Below are 16,113 nucleotides of genomic sequence, written 5' to 3' on the forward strand. Positions count from 1 at the left end.
TTGGGCTAAGAAAGTAGCTGAAGAAATTGAAGTCAACTGGAGTTCCGGTGAAGGGAGATCACGTAGAAGGAACAATCCAGATGTTCTGGAAGAACTACTACGGTAGCGGATAAGTGGGTCGCTTGTTTGGTATACTTGAATGTCAAGTGCATAGGTTATGTAAGTCTTCAACATTTAGATATTTCTTGTTATTGTACTGATTTAGTTGATTTCCTGGGTTTGGCTGCCCAGGAGAGGTTTTACATTTAGAGAGTTCTCTGAATGGTTTCCTCTTCGTAAACAAATCTCTGTGTTTGTGAATGATTGTTTATTTCCGCACAAGATTGTTTGAACACTCGGTGATCATCAAATCGAGTGTGATTTGGAGTCTTATTGGTTTTTCTGTCTATGATGCATAAAGCAGTGTGGAGGCCAAGCTTTCCACTATCATTCTTAATGGAGACTGATTTTGGAAACCAGCCAAGTCTGAGGCCTTAGTTGAGATTCAGTCTAGGCTCCCTAAAGTAAGTTTAGGCTTGCATGATCATGCTATATGTACTGCTTCTAAGAAAGGCTGCTATGTTAGTTCAAAAACTTGGCAGGTTCTTGGAAAGAAGAAGGTGGAGATTGCTTGGTGGAAACTGGTATGGTTCCCTTTAGCCATACCTAAACAAGCATTCATTTTATGGCTTGCTATGTAGGACAGGCTCTTAACAGGGGATCATTTGCTTAAAATGGGATATAAAGGAGATGGTAAGTGTTTTTTCTGCCATAATCATACTGAAAGTATGGAGCATCTTTTCTTTGAATGCAGCTTTAGTTATCGAATCTGGAAGTTCTTTATGTGCAGATGCAGTGTGAACAGCTCCTCTGTAAAATGGGATGAGATTATTTAGATGGGAATCAGCCATTGGGGGAACAAATGTCTAAAAGGTCTCCTATGCCGACTGGTGTTAGGTTCTGTTGTCTATCACCTTTGGCGCACCAGGAATGAAATTAAGCATTCTGGACATCCTCTTACTGAAGATCAGCTGTTGACGAGAATCCTTTGGGAAGTAAGTGCTAGGATAACTGGGAAGGGAAACTTTCCTAAGACTAAAGAGAATCTTCTCTTAGTGTCTTCATGGAACCTGCCTGCAGATTTGTTGATGTAAGATGTTTCTGCAGGATGTGATTTTGTCGTTTTGTTTGTTGTTTAGTTTTGTTTTCTGTTAGGTTTGCTTTGCTTTGGGAGTTTGTTGTTGGTTGTTTTTCTGCAGGTTTGTTCTGCAGTTCTATCCTTGTTTAGTTTAGTTGGATAAGCCCCTGTGAGGCTTTGGTTTTAGCTCTTTGCAGGGCTTGTAAATTGGTGATACTTGGTGTTTTGGTTTTAAGTATTAATGAATTTGCTTATACGTCAAAAAAAAAAAAAAAACATTAATTTTTTTTTTTACAGTCTAAAAAAGAAATCAAGTACATGACCAGGATTGAAATCAATCCGAAAAAGAAGATACTGATTTTTTTTGTTGAGTCAAATATGATGCAAGATCTAGGGTGAGGAGATCTGCAAAACAATGACATAAATTAAAAGAAGGAAAAATCCACTGTATCAACACTACCGCTAGCGTAAATGGCTCTGATACCATATAAAAACTAATAATGCAATAAGCGAAATAATAATAATGACAGAGATAAAGGAAATAGAATAAAATACAAACATATTCCTTAAATTAGGATTAATAAATATCATCTAAATCCTATGATTTAAGGAATACAAAATCAAAATTTATCGTAAATGATTTATATCCTTAACAAAAAGCTAGGCACCAATTCTTGATGAGATGGTCGGCATTTTGGGTGTTTAAAGATAAATTGTTTGATAGGTTGTTTTGTCTATAATTTCTATTATTGTAAGAGAGTAGGTCAGGGTATAATCCCACAAGGAGCAAACTATATAGAAAGACTCGAATAAAAATAGATGGCACCCCCGTCAATCAAAAGGATAATGAAAAATTGGTAAGTCCTAAATGTTATATTAGGATTTCTTATCGTCTTTACCGAATTTCAATTTTTTTTTTTAATAATTTTTTACCATTATTTTGTTTCATATAAATGATATAAAAGTACATAAGTTTCAACTAAATTACTAGACAAGAGGGAGGAACTAATGTCGCAAGAGCCTCCAACATCTGGAGTATGTATGCAAGGGGCAATACAATGGTCAATAAACGATGCATAAGCAAGTCATGGGCCCTGAATACCCTAGGCATGTCCGTGGAGTTGGGTTGGGGTATACACGTTGGAGATCTATGTTACAAACCTTAGTTCGTAATGAGATAAATTAGGTTTTTAAAGGGAACCTAAACCTTACAACGTTCATTGATTTTTACTTAATAATTCTCTCTTTATTTGATAGCATAACAACCTTTAATAGGCAAACTATAACAGTGTCCCCACAAAAAGTAGGGTTGAGTCATCAATCAAGACTCTTATGAAAATATATGCATAATTTAACAAGATTTGATTTGTACTACTTAACGTGGCAGAGGTAAATCACAGAGATTATTCCTAATTTGGAAAGGTTCATAACATTTCTTCTGTCATGAGTTTTAAAGTACTTGCAAATGCACGAGTCGTTTGCAATATAGTTTATGTAAGTGTGAGGTCGAATCCATAGGAAATTGTGTCGTGAAATTTAATTCCTATTTAAATCAATTCTATCTTAACCTAGTTTCAAATTGTTTTTTATTTTGAAAATAAACAAACATAAACTAAATAAAATCTCCCCAAGGGGTTGCTCAATCGGCTGTGGACCATGCCTAATGAAACGGAGGTCACTAGTTCGAATCCCCCCTCCCCCTTCCCTTAGGTGGACATGTCAAAAAAATAAATCAATAAAAAAAAAAAAATAAATAAAAATAATCACAAGATAAAAATACTAAAGTTGTGGAATCCACACCCACCAAGTCGGAACAACACATTCATGTTCATCAATAAAATCTTAAGTTCTCACAAATACAAACCTATGTATGTCTAGCTATGCTTTACAAATCAATCAAAAGATCTAATGCATCCATCCATTGTACAAAATCACAAAAGATATCCGGATTTAACCAAATCATCAATTGTATCCGTCGGACCAAAAACAAATAAATATCCAATTTTATTTTAATCATGATCCAAGCAAACAATTATATGAAATTCTCCTAAAACTTCACATGTATCCGGGAATCACAATAGATATCCAAAAGTAATTTAAATAATTGAATTAAAGCAAAACAATTGAAACTTTAAAAACCCATAAAATCATAATAATATTGACTTACAAAAGTGTTGTTGTTCTTCATCACTAGGGCTTCATCCTCAACCTTAGTTGAGAATTTAGCCCCACGTGATTATTGAAAATAAATCTAAACCTAAGGAAAACTAAACTAAAGAGAGAAAAACTGTAAAAAATCGGACTTTGTCACCAGCCTCCTATTCTTGAAGCTTAACATTGTATTTATAGGGTTTAAAACCCTAAATACGGCGCTTAAACGAGTTTCTGCCAAGTCATTGCCCTCGATCACACACTAGGTGCACTCGAGTGTGAGTTTTCTCCTGCAGCGCATGTGTGCTCGCGTGCTGGTGCGAGTCTTGGCCGTGAGTGGGCTTGATCGCATGGCCAGTGCGCTCAAGCACACCAACGCATGTAGAACCCTTTGTTGCTCATTTGTGCTCATGCGATGCTGCTCCTTGGCGGCTTTCTTCCAAATTTTTGTATTTTTTCACTTTAAATGTGCAGTTTTCCTTCAACAACCTAAAAACACTAAAAACATAAAACTAACACAAAGCATTAGATTACAACATAGCTAAAGGATTAACTAATGTAAATTAAGGGGTCCAAATGTGCAATACTTGGCACACATCAAATACTCCCAAACTTACATTTTACTAGTCCCTTAGCAAAACAAAACGAAAAACAGAATAAAAGCAAGAAACATAAATCCTCTGTCGTGGGAGAGATGATTGCATTTAGCATATGCAATGAGCCTTATAAACCCTTAGACATCCCAGTGGATGATTGAAGTCTCGTGAGGGTTTAACAGCAATGATACTTAGAAACATTTTTTTTTAAGCACTACGTTATTGACAAACATAAACTTCCACACAAACACATGGTTTTTACCTCGTAAGCAAGTTTAACAAACTGAACACCACAATCAAATCATCAGGACATCCAAAATCACTTCACTCATAGATGGAAATTTGAGACAACACATGATCCAATAAGTGTAAAGTGAGATTAACATACAACCATAAGGCTTATATATATATTATTTATTTATTTATTTATTTTTATTTTTGTGTTGGCTGTTCAATGCTCGGCTCCTTAAAGCTTTATAATTGACTTACGTAACAAGTGTTGGGCCAATGACTCTCAAACCAGATGGTTTTAGGGTACTAGATGTAAAAATATCCCTAATGGCTTAATGACTCAAGCCAAAAAGGCTATGAAGCCAAACTAGCCATACAAACAACCAACTTGAATTTCACATCTTTTTACGTGAACACTCAATGCTTAATGAGGCAAAAGGTCTGGTTACTCAATGGGAAGCTCAAAATGATTTTTTTTTTCTTTTTTTTTTATTATTATCTACTTTCAAGCCAAGGTTTCATCAAAAATTCATCATACAAATCTCAAAATACACACTATCCAATTCAGATCTCATACCTCACGAATCCTATGCTAATGTGCTTGTGATGATCAACTCAAACATGTGAAGTCTCTCTAAACCAAAAATGAGTCAAAAGAATCAGATGTCTAATGACATGATGTGTTTGAGATGTTAAACAAGACCATGAAATGCAAACCACAGTCATAGTGTAATTCATGCATAATCAACAACATAGCAAATATATATATTTATTTATTTATTTTTTTTTAAACAAAACAAACAAACATACTGTTTTTTTTCCACACCCCCAAACTTAAATGACACATTGTCCCCAATGTGGCAATAGATACAATACCGTGGGATGAGGAACCGGAGTGTGCAAAGGCTAGGGTGTCCCCCAAACTTGAACGCCATGACAGTTGTCACAAAAAAAAAAAAAAAAAAAAAAAAAAAAAAAAAAAAAAAAAAAAAAAAAAAAAAAAAACTAACAGCAAACTTTCTCACAGAACAAGCATCCTCAGATCAATTGCTGTTAAAAGAGAAAATTAAATAATGTGAAATAAAATGAAAAAGGAAAGGAATTAAGAAATGAAATGCGGAAGATAAAATGGAAAAGAAAATTCACCGTGTCTTCCCCGATCATTCGTGTGTCCAACCAATCCCTTCCACCCTTTCTTCTTAAGAATTTAATAGTACTCTGGAAGGATGTTTCGCCGTCTCAGGTAGCCTAATTGCTTGCTTCGAAGGATCTTCTTAGGAACATGGTTCCTAGATTTGTGACCTTGTGTGCATAGATCCTTGAGAGGTTTAGAATGAGATGGCTCTTTGTAACATTGAAGAATTGAAGCTTGGGGTCCATGAAGTGTCTCAAGAGGGATTGTGACGAAGGAATGAGCTTCAGTACTCACTTCCTTGTCATTGGACAAATTTGGAGATGGTGGGGGCTCTTTGCTCCTCTTTTTCTTCCACCTTATTGACAACTTTTTCCTCACTCCCAAGTATGGTGCTGGTTTGAACATGCTTATTTGAAGACTTGCTAGCATCATCCTGATCAATCATGTAATGGTTAATGAATAAGCAATCATCTATCTTGTAAGAAGGATGAAAAGAATGTGAACATGACATATGAGGTGTGTGAGTGTGAGGAGGCTAGGTATGGGCACGCCTAGCTGCCATGAGTTGGTTCACTCTCTCCTCTAAGTCATCAACATGTGCAGTTGAAAAATGTTGCACTAATGACTCTTGAGGAGGGTAATTGCAAGGTTAAGGCATGGAAGAATGGTTATTGAACTGCAGATATTCATGATGGTGCAGTTCATGACATTGGGGAGAATAATTTCCTGTAGCATAAGCTTGCCATGAGAAACTAGAATGGTTGCGTGGGTCCGAGCTGTAAAAATTGAAATTTGATTCAAACCCCGAACTGGAGAAATAAGTGTTTATTTGCTCATAAGAAAAATTGGAAAATTGCCAATATGATGGACAATTTCCAATCTGATGGTGAGGATTGGAGCAATATGAACATGGTTCATGTGGTTTAAAAATGTGAGAGTAGTTAGTAGGAGTTGGTGTCCTACAACTAGGTGATGCATTAAAATTACCAAACGGAAAATTTATGCTTCACCCTCACTCTTTAAAACAAAACACACCTCCACATGAAACAGTAACCAAAAATTTTTTGTTTTTGTTTTGTTTTTTTTTGGAAAATAAAATGGACAAAAATACCAAAAATTAAAAACAAAAACTCACAAAATGGACCCCAAACATAAGTTTGGCAAAATTTCAGGTACTAGTGTCCTTTTTGGTGCAGTATGCGGAGGTGCGCTCAAGCGTCGAGCGCAGTTGCGCTGATCCTCCAGTGATGCCGCCTGCTGCGTGTGTGATCTCAAGCTTGTGTAGGAAGTGATTGAGCGCAGGTGTGCGGGATCCTCGCTGATGCTGTCTATTGCGCTAGTGCGCTCGAGTGTAAGTGACTTGCACTCTAGCATAAACAAAATCTTTCTTTTTTTTTTTCTTTTTTTTTATTAGTTTTGCAAAAGAAACAAAATAAAATTGTAGGAAGAAAATAACTAATAGAAAAATAAAATCAATTGAGACAAAAATTAATTTTCACGAACAAAAACAATTCCTCGGCAACGACGCCAAAAACTTGTTGTGAGTTTTAAAGTACTCGCAAGTGCACGAGTCGTTTGCAATATAATTTATGCACGTGCGAGGTTGAATCCACAGAGAATTGTGTCGTGAAATTTAATTCATATCTAAATCAATTCTATCTTAACCTAGTTCCAAATTGTTTTTGATTTTGTAAATAAACAAACATAAGCTAAATAAAATAAAAATAATCAGAAGATAAAAATACTAAAGTTGTGGAATCCACACCCACCAAGTCGGAACAACACATTCATGTTCATCAATAAAATCTTAAATTCTCACAAATACAAACCTATGTATGTCTTGCTATGCTTCACAAATCAATCAAAATATCTAACGTATCCATCCATTGTTCAAAATCACAAAAGATATCCGGATTTAACCAAATCATCAATTGTATCCATCAAACAAAAAATAAATAGATATCCAATTTTATTTTAATCAAGATCCAAGCAAACAATTATATGAAATTCTCCTAAAACATCACATGTATCCTGGAATCATAATAGATATCCAAAAGTAATTAAAATAATTGAATTAAAGTAAAACAATTGAAACTTTAAAAACCCATAAAATCATAATAATATTGCTTCCTCTTGTTTCAAGACTTCTAGCTTTTTCCCAATTTTTTCCTTTATGCTTGAACTTTTTGGAGATGCTTCCTTTTCTTCCATGACCTACAAAAATATAAAAAACACAAAAAGAAAATAAAATAGCACAAAATAACAAACTAAGAAATTAACAAGTGTAAATTAAGGGGCTAAAATATGAATATTTTAGCACATAACACAAGGTTTTGGCGGTGCGTTCTTCGGACCATAAACCTCTACTAGTTGAATTTACAGGTGAGGAGTTGGGCCATTCGTAAAACCAAAGAGGGAGCAAATTTAAAGCAAGGTGGTTACAGGATGTGGAGTCAAACCAGATTATCACATCTGCATGGCAAGCAGATGATTATGGCGGTACATCCATGTAGAAAGTTCAGCACAAACTTTCCTTGTGCTAGTGTGATCTGCGCAAGTGGAGTTGGCAGAAACATTGAAATGTCGAAAAAGCCATTAAAGGAAAAACAAAAGAATTGGAACTAGCACATCAAAATGAAGGCCCTTGGAATTTTGAGGAGATTAAAAAACTGCAAGGGGATATCGATTTCCTCATAGAGCAAGAGGATATGAGCTGGAAACAGCGGGCAAAACAGAAATGGTACCAAAATGGGGATAGAAAGACTCCTTTTTTCCATGCTTGGGCAAGCCATCATAGAAGAATCAATCAAATTCGAACGATTATGGATGATGATGGGGCAGAATGGAGAAAGCCTGAAGATATTAGCAAAGCTTCCATCCTCTTCTACCAAAACCTGTTCACGGCAGAAGGGGTGGAAGGAGGGGAAGGATGTCTTTCGAGCTTGGAGGCTAGAGTAACCGAGGAGATGAATCGCAATTTCAGGCTAAGGTGTACGTGGCTCTTAAACAAATGCATCCTTTGAAGTCGTCGGGGCTGGGTGGTATGTTAGCCTGCTTTTATCAACATTCATGGGTGACTGTGCACAATGAGGTATGTCTGGCTGTGCTTGATTTTTTGAAGAATAAGGTTTTTGATCCGTCTATAAATGACACTTTCATTATTTTAATTCTGAAAGTTAAGAACCCTACCCGCATTACAGAGTATAGACCTATAAGCTTGTGTAATTTCATTTACAAACTCATTGCCAAGGTCTTAGCCAACAGGTTGAAGAAGGTTTTGCCACACTTTTGGCGTTGTTGCCGGGGAATTGATTTATTTTTGAAAACAATTTATATCAAAATTGATTTTATCTTTCTACTAGTTATAGCTAGGATTTTAAATTTTTAAATTTGTTTTTTTATTATTCTTGTCGCTAATATATATATATAAGATTTTCCTTTTTTGTTTGTTGTTGTTCTATTTTTGCAGTTTCTGCTGCACCATCCCTGCAGCAACACCTCGAGTGCACAATAGTATGCTCGAGCGCACTCGTGCCCAAGATAGCAAGATGGATCAGCGCAGCTGCGCACGACCGGTTCCCTCATCAGCTCGAGTGCACCAGCACTCAATGCAGCACCACTAACGGATCAGCGCGCCTACGCTCGATCCTATCCACCCTGAGCTTGAGCGTACCAATTCAAAGGGGAGCACCAACAGACTAGCAGTGGCTAAAAACTTTGCCAAATTTATTTTTGGCCTTTTTTGTGAGTTTTTAAGTTTTAGTTAGTTAGTTTGTTTTTATTATTATTATTATTATTTTAAAAAAATGGTTAATGCTTTATGTGGGATATTTGCATGCTAAAGAGTGAGAGTGAAGCATGGATTTTCCGTTTGATGATTTAAATAATTTTTCGGAATAACATGCTTCTCCTAGTTGTAGGGCATCTGCTCCTACCAACTACCCTCACAATTTCTACCCACATGAACCATGTTCATATTGTTTCAATCCTTATCATCATGTTAGCAATTGTCCATCATTTGGACAATTTTCTAATTTTTATTGTGAACAAATGAACACCATTTTCTCCAGCCTGGGGTTTGAATTAAATTCCAATTTTTATAACCCAGAATGGAGCTACCATTCTGATTTCTCGTGGCAAGCTCAGGCTATAAGAACTTATGCTCCCCAATTTCATGAATTGCACCATCCAGACTATCCGCAGTTCGATAACCAATGCTCCCATCCTTCATCCTACAATTATCCTCCACAACAATTGTCCTTGGACGACACTCTAAAGGCTTTCATACAATCGAGTGATTGTTTCATGCAATCAACCGATCAGACCATACAGTTAACAAGTCAGTCCTTGCAAGAAATCAAAGATGCCACAATGGTCAACACTCAAGCAGTTGCAAAGTTGAAAGGACATGTCAGTTATCTATTTGGTGAACTCAACATAATAGAGGAAGAGGATCTTCAAAGTCAATTGATGCCTGAAAGGCACTACATGATTGATAAGGATGATTCTAGTAATTCTTATCATGAGCATGTCCAAGCCACCACCACACTTAGGAGTGAGGAAATTGTTGATAATCATGAGAAGGAAGAAAAAGAGGCGCAAGTCAAGCCCCCAGCAGATCCTAATCTGTACAATGACAAGGAAGAAAGTACTAAAGCTCCTGCTTGCATCACTTTCCATCTTGAGACACATCATGAACCCAAAGCTTCAGCTCCTCAATGTCTCAAAAAGTCATCTTATGCCAGAATCTTCAAGGACTTATGCACACACGCGCTCAAATCTAGGAATCGTCTTCCTAAGAAAATCAGTCTAAGCAAGCAAGTGGGCTACCTAAGATGGCAAAACATCATTCCAGAATGCTATGAAGTTTTAAAGAAGAAAGGGTGGAAGAGATTGGCTGGACATCCGAATGATCGAGGAAAGCACTGTAACTTTTCTTTTCCATTTTATTTTCTGCACTTCAAGTCATGATTTCTTTTTCCTTTTTCCTTTTATTTCTTGTCATTTTATTTTATTTTTTTAACAACAATTAATCTTTTGATGCTTGTCTCCATGAGACAATATTGCTGTAAGTTGTTGACAGGTGTTCTGGTGTTTAAGTGTGGGGGACGCCTTGCCTTTTGCACACTCAGATGTTTCCTTACTTCTGATAATGTATTTCTATACTACACGTTGAGGACAATATGTAATTCAAGTTTGGAGATATGGAAAGACACACTGTCTGTTTGTTTGTTTTAATTTATCTCTCTGTTTGTTCTAAAAAAATAAAAAATAAAAAATTCTATGTTGCTGTCAAGTTTGAGTTAAACTGTAACTATGGTTTGTACTTCATTGGCTTGTTTTAAGTGTTGAACACATTATCATGTCATTAGGAATTTGAGTCTTGTGACTTATTTTTGGGCAAAAGGGACTTCACTTGTTTTGAGTTGAATTATCATGAGCACATTAGCATATAGTCCGTGAGGTATGAAATTTGAGCTTAATAATGTTTATCTTGAAATTTGTTGGATGACTTATGGACGAATAACCTTGGCTTGTAAAAAAAAAAAAAAAAGAGAAAAGAGATATCATTTTGAGTTTTTCATTGAGTAACTGGACCTCTTGCCCTATTCAGGATTGAGTGTTCGAATAAAAAGGTGTGAAGTTCAGGTTGATTGGTGGTATGCCTAGTTTGGCTTCGTAGCCTTTTTGACTTGAGTTAATAAGCCCTTAGAAATGTTTCTACATCTAGTGCCCTAAAGCCATCTAGCTTGGGAGTCACTGGCCTAACACTTGTTACATGAGTCAATTAGAAAGCTTAAGGAAGCTAAGCATTACACAGGCTAAAAAAAAAAAAAAAAAAAAAAAAAGAGTGAGAGAGAAAGAAGAAAAATATGCATCTTACCTTGGTTATTTCATCTGATAGGGATTCCTACAAATTTTGAGGTTCTGAATCATTTGTCTTGAGATTAAATTGAATCCTCATGATTGTATGCTAATTTCACTTTGAACAATCAGAACATATGATGTCTCAATTGTCCATTTATGAGTGATTTGATTTTGGTTGTCCTAAAGATTTTGAATATGGAGTTCATCTTTTTAAGCTTGCTCATGAGTAAGAATCATTGTTTGTGTGAAACTTCATTCTTTTCAGTAACATAATGCTGAAAATGTTTGTGAGTATCATTTATGTTAAACCCTCATGAGACTGCACTCGTCCACTAGGGATGCCTAGGGGTTTAAAAGGCTTGTTGCATATCTAAATGCAATCGTCTCTCCCACGAAAGATGATTTATGTTTCATGCTTTCATTTTATTTTTAGTTTTGTATTGCTAAGGGACTAGCAATATGTAAGTTTGGAGGTGCTTGATGAATGCCAAATATTACATATTTGAGCCTCCTAATTTACATTTATTAATCCTTTAGATGTGTCCCAATCTAATGTTTTGTGTTAGTTTTGTGATTTTAGTGTTTTGTAGGTTGTTAAGGAAAATTGTTGATTTAAGGTAAGAAATGCAGAGTTTGGAAGAAAAGTTTATCAAGGGAAAAGCAGCACCCATCCGGACGGTGGAATCTCTCGTCCGGACAGTTGTGCACTTGAGCGCACTAATCACACGCTCGAGCGCACACGGGTCCCGGCCCAACGGTAAAAATTCCCGTCCAGACGGACACATCAGATTGACAATTTCCATAGCTTCTAGCAAGCACCGTTTTGGCCCAAAGAAACCCTAATAAAATCATTATAAAAAGGGTATGGAATTTCGTAAGTAAGAGGGGGCTACAGGGGCTGTATAGTCGGAAATTCCACAACTTTTCTCCCTTTTAGCTTAGTTTTTCTTTTAGGTTTAGGTTTTATTTTTCATAATCTTGCATAGCTAAATTCTCAACTAAAGTTGAGTATGAAGCCTCACCAATGAAGGACAACAATACTTTCATGTAAGTTAATTTTATCCGATTTATGGGTTTTAATGTTTCAATTGTTTTACTTCAACTCAATTTGTTGAATGATTCTTGGATATCTTTTGTGATTCAAGGATACATCTGATAATTTGAAATAATTTCATGTAATTGATTGCTTAGTTTTCTTTGTAAAAAAAAATTGGATATCCCTTGTGATTTACTCTACGTATACAATTGATGTTTTGATTTAAATTGGATATCTTTTGTGATTTACGGATACACTTGATTATTTGATTTAAATTGGATTTCTTTTGTAATTTGTGCAAAGAATAGATACATGATTTTGATTAACTCTTTGAAGCATAGTAAAACTTACATAAGATTTTTATTGTGAGAACTTCGGATAATATTGATGAACATCGAATATGTTGTTATGATTCAGTGAATGTAGATTCCAAAACCTTAGTGCTTCCTTTTGATTTATTTTAACTTAGGTTTTGTTTTATTTTCAAAATCAAAAATCAAATCTTTTTCGGAACTAAGTTAAGATTTAATTGATTTAGATATAATTGCTTTTCAAGACTTTCCAACTTCATGGAAGGTCATGTTAATGCATGGGGACGAAGTATCCAATCTCCTTAGTCGATATATATATATTTGAGCAAATACAAACATAAGGGAAGGATTACAAATAGTATCTTTCTCACTATTAATTTTAATAAAATAGAAAAGGAGGATTAAATTAGAAATATTTTCAAATACAAAGTTGGTTGCAACCCACTTAGCAAGACAGTCCGCACGTAATTTGCAAATACTGAAGTTTTAGTATGTAACGACAGAGTGCTGGTCGATCATTCTAGTATCACATTTTGCTTGCCAAAAGAAAAGAATACAAATTTGGCTTTCATTACCTAAAATTTACATAGGTGGAGAAGTCAAACAAAAACATTAGCGAGAGATAGGACAAGATGATTAAAAGCCCAAATTAATCTTCATTCTAATAAAATAATTTTTTATTATTAAATGTTGTATCATTACCATCCTCTGCCGTTGGATGTTTTTCACTCTTACCACAAGTGTCATCCATGATATCATCATTCAGGAGACAAAAGTGTCGAAAAGTGACAACTTCATAGAGAAGTGAATATGCAGTCACTTCTCTGCCGTTGGATGTTTTTCACTCTTACCACAAGTGTCGTCCATGATATCATCATTCAGGAGACAAAAGTGTCAAAAAGTGACAACTTCAGAGAGAAGTGAATATGCAGTCATCGATGACCTCACCAAATAAGAGAGAATATGCATTCTCACTGATATATGTGTTTAATATTATATCATGTTAGAGGTTTTTTTACCTATTAAAAAAAGGTAAGAAGGGCGATGAGAATATATATTTTATTTAGGTGTTATCATAGTACAAAGCACATGCTTGTTGGGTACTAGTGACAAAGGAAATCTAGATAGGGTTGTTAATTTTTTACACGACACATGAACTTAACATGAAATTAGAAGATTATAGTTTGACATAAATATATAGGTTCGGATCATAAATGGGTTGACGCACTAAACCTGCTTATGAAATTATATATATTTGTTATCTAATAAATATATGTTAAAACGGGTCAAACGTGTCAATTGTGTCTTGTTTGAGTTGTAATTGGTCAAACTGGACATGTTGAGTTAGATCAAATGGGTTAAACATTTCGCATTTGGGTCTAAATGAGTAAAATAGGTTAACCTATTTGTGACCCGTTTATTAAACAAGTCAAGTATGTCATGTCGGATCACTCGCGGGTCATATTTAGGTTTTAAGTGTATTACATAATTTAGTTACTTCTAGACATCCTTAAATTATAGGAAAACTCAAAAAGATACAGAAGTCCAAAATTTACAAGGTAAACTTATTATACGCCTAGTTATTGCGACTAATAAATTCAGTTATTATCCATCCACATATGATGTAATGATGGTTTTGGATTTTGAAATTGTTATTCTTACTTTTAGTAAATATATATATATATATATATATATATATATAGTTGAATACTATTATATATTCATATTCTATTTAACTAACGGATCGTGTTTGGGTTTAACCTTATTGGGTTTATAGGTTAAGTGGGTCGGCCCAAACCAACCCGCCAAACCGTTTTGCCAACACTAGGCATTCTGTCAAGCCCAGTTGAGCTATAAGTTAACACAACCCCATTAGAACATCAATAAGACTTAATCAAACATGAAGATTTTCACTGTGGTAGTAGAACTATTATTCAGCCACCCTCTAAAATATTAAAAAGGGTAGTGGTTCGGCAACCATTTTTTGTTTTCTTGGCCTATGTATTTTTAGGTCAAAATTCATATACGTACATGAAACTACAATCCAATTGACAATGTCCCTTTTGAGCTTTCAATTGTGTCAATGTCCCCCCTCCCCGAAGGCTAGTAAAAAAATAAAAATACCCATATAGATTTATCAATAAGATCAAAAAATACCCTATAAATTCGAAAAAATAAAAAATAAAAAAGTACTTTTTTCAATTTTAATTTTCTTAAACGATTTTTTTAACGGAAATTTTTATTTAAAAAAATATAGAGTTTTTGAAATTTTAATTCTTTAAAATGAAAATTTAAAATTTTTTTAAAATAGAAATTTTTATTAAAAAAATTATAAAACAAAATTTTTTAAAAAAAGAAAACGAAAAATTTCAATTTTTATAAAAAAAAAAATAAAAAAAATCAAAATTTTTAATTTTTTTTTTTATTATAAGAAGGATATTTTTTTACTCAGAAGGATATATATATATTAGTTTTAGTATTTTTTTGTTTATTAAGAGGAACATTATCATAATTGAAAGTTTAGGAGCAACATTGTCAATTGAGTGATAGTTTGAGAAGAGTACGTGGACTTTCTCCTAATTTTTAAGTAACTTTTAGGAATTTTGATAATTTGGTATTTTGAGGGTCCAAACTGAAGTATTTTGGAAAGATTTTGGTCATGAGTCACATGACTACTTGTGGAGTAATGTTGTATATTACCTTCCATTCTCTATTTTCCAAAGCCTATATGGGGTGCATGGTTCCTCATAATATTTAGTGTATGGAAATTGATTTTTTAGTTTGAGAGACCACCTCCACATAATTTTTAAGGGAATGAGAGATTGAGAGGTCTAAAAGTTTAGGGGGCTAAAGCAAAGTTTTCCCAATTTTTTTTTTCTTAAAAAAAAAAAAAAAATCAGGTGGTTGCTGGAGATTACTTCATCAACCCAATAGGTGGGATGAGTGTGTAATATTTAACATTGCTAAAATAATAATAATAATTCAAAAGCTGATTGGCATTGTCACGCCAAGAAAATAGAATAGTGATAAGATAAAAGTATCATTTTTAGCATTACTTTTCTTGTAAGGGGCAACATCTCCTCACCAAGGGTGGTCACCCCTCTCTATGAGTGGCCACTCCTCTTTGTGAAGGGTAGCCTCCATTCACCCCTCTCCTTTTGTGAGTGGCCTCCCCTTTTTGAGGGCGGACCTCTATAAAAGTGTAAGAGATTTTTACTTCTGGTGAGCTCTTGATTGGTCGTTTTCTTATATTTCTCCTCATCTCAAGCTTACCCTCTCCCTCTCTCTATCTTTTTGTTTCTCTCATCTATTTGTAGGGGGATGAGTAAAATGTTTTATGGAAAACATTTTTCTTATTTTTCTTATTTTTCAGTGTTCGTTACGACTGAAAAAAAGTATGGTCAAATTGAAAACATTTTCATACAATCCAAACCTCAAAAAATATTTTCAGCTAAAATTCTTGAAAATATTTTTTAACAAAACCTTTTTGGTGGAAACACCTAAATAATCGGAACCTAAAATAAAAACATTATCCGCCAACGCCTCGTGTAATGGCGCTACTCACGTCGAAATATACCGCCTTTTAAGTTTTTAATAACTCCTCGAACGTCAACAATTTAAGTGGACTTGCCCAATATACTTCGATACACTGGCCTGAACGAGCACGA

This window comes from Corylus avellana, chromosome ca7, assembly GCF_901000735.1.
Source record: "Corylus avellana chromosome ca7, CavTom2PMs-1.0".
Taxonomy (NCBI): domain Eukaryota; kingdom Viridiplantae; phylum Streptophyta; class Magnoliopsida; order Fagales; family Betulaceae; genus Corylus; species Corylus avellana.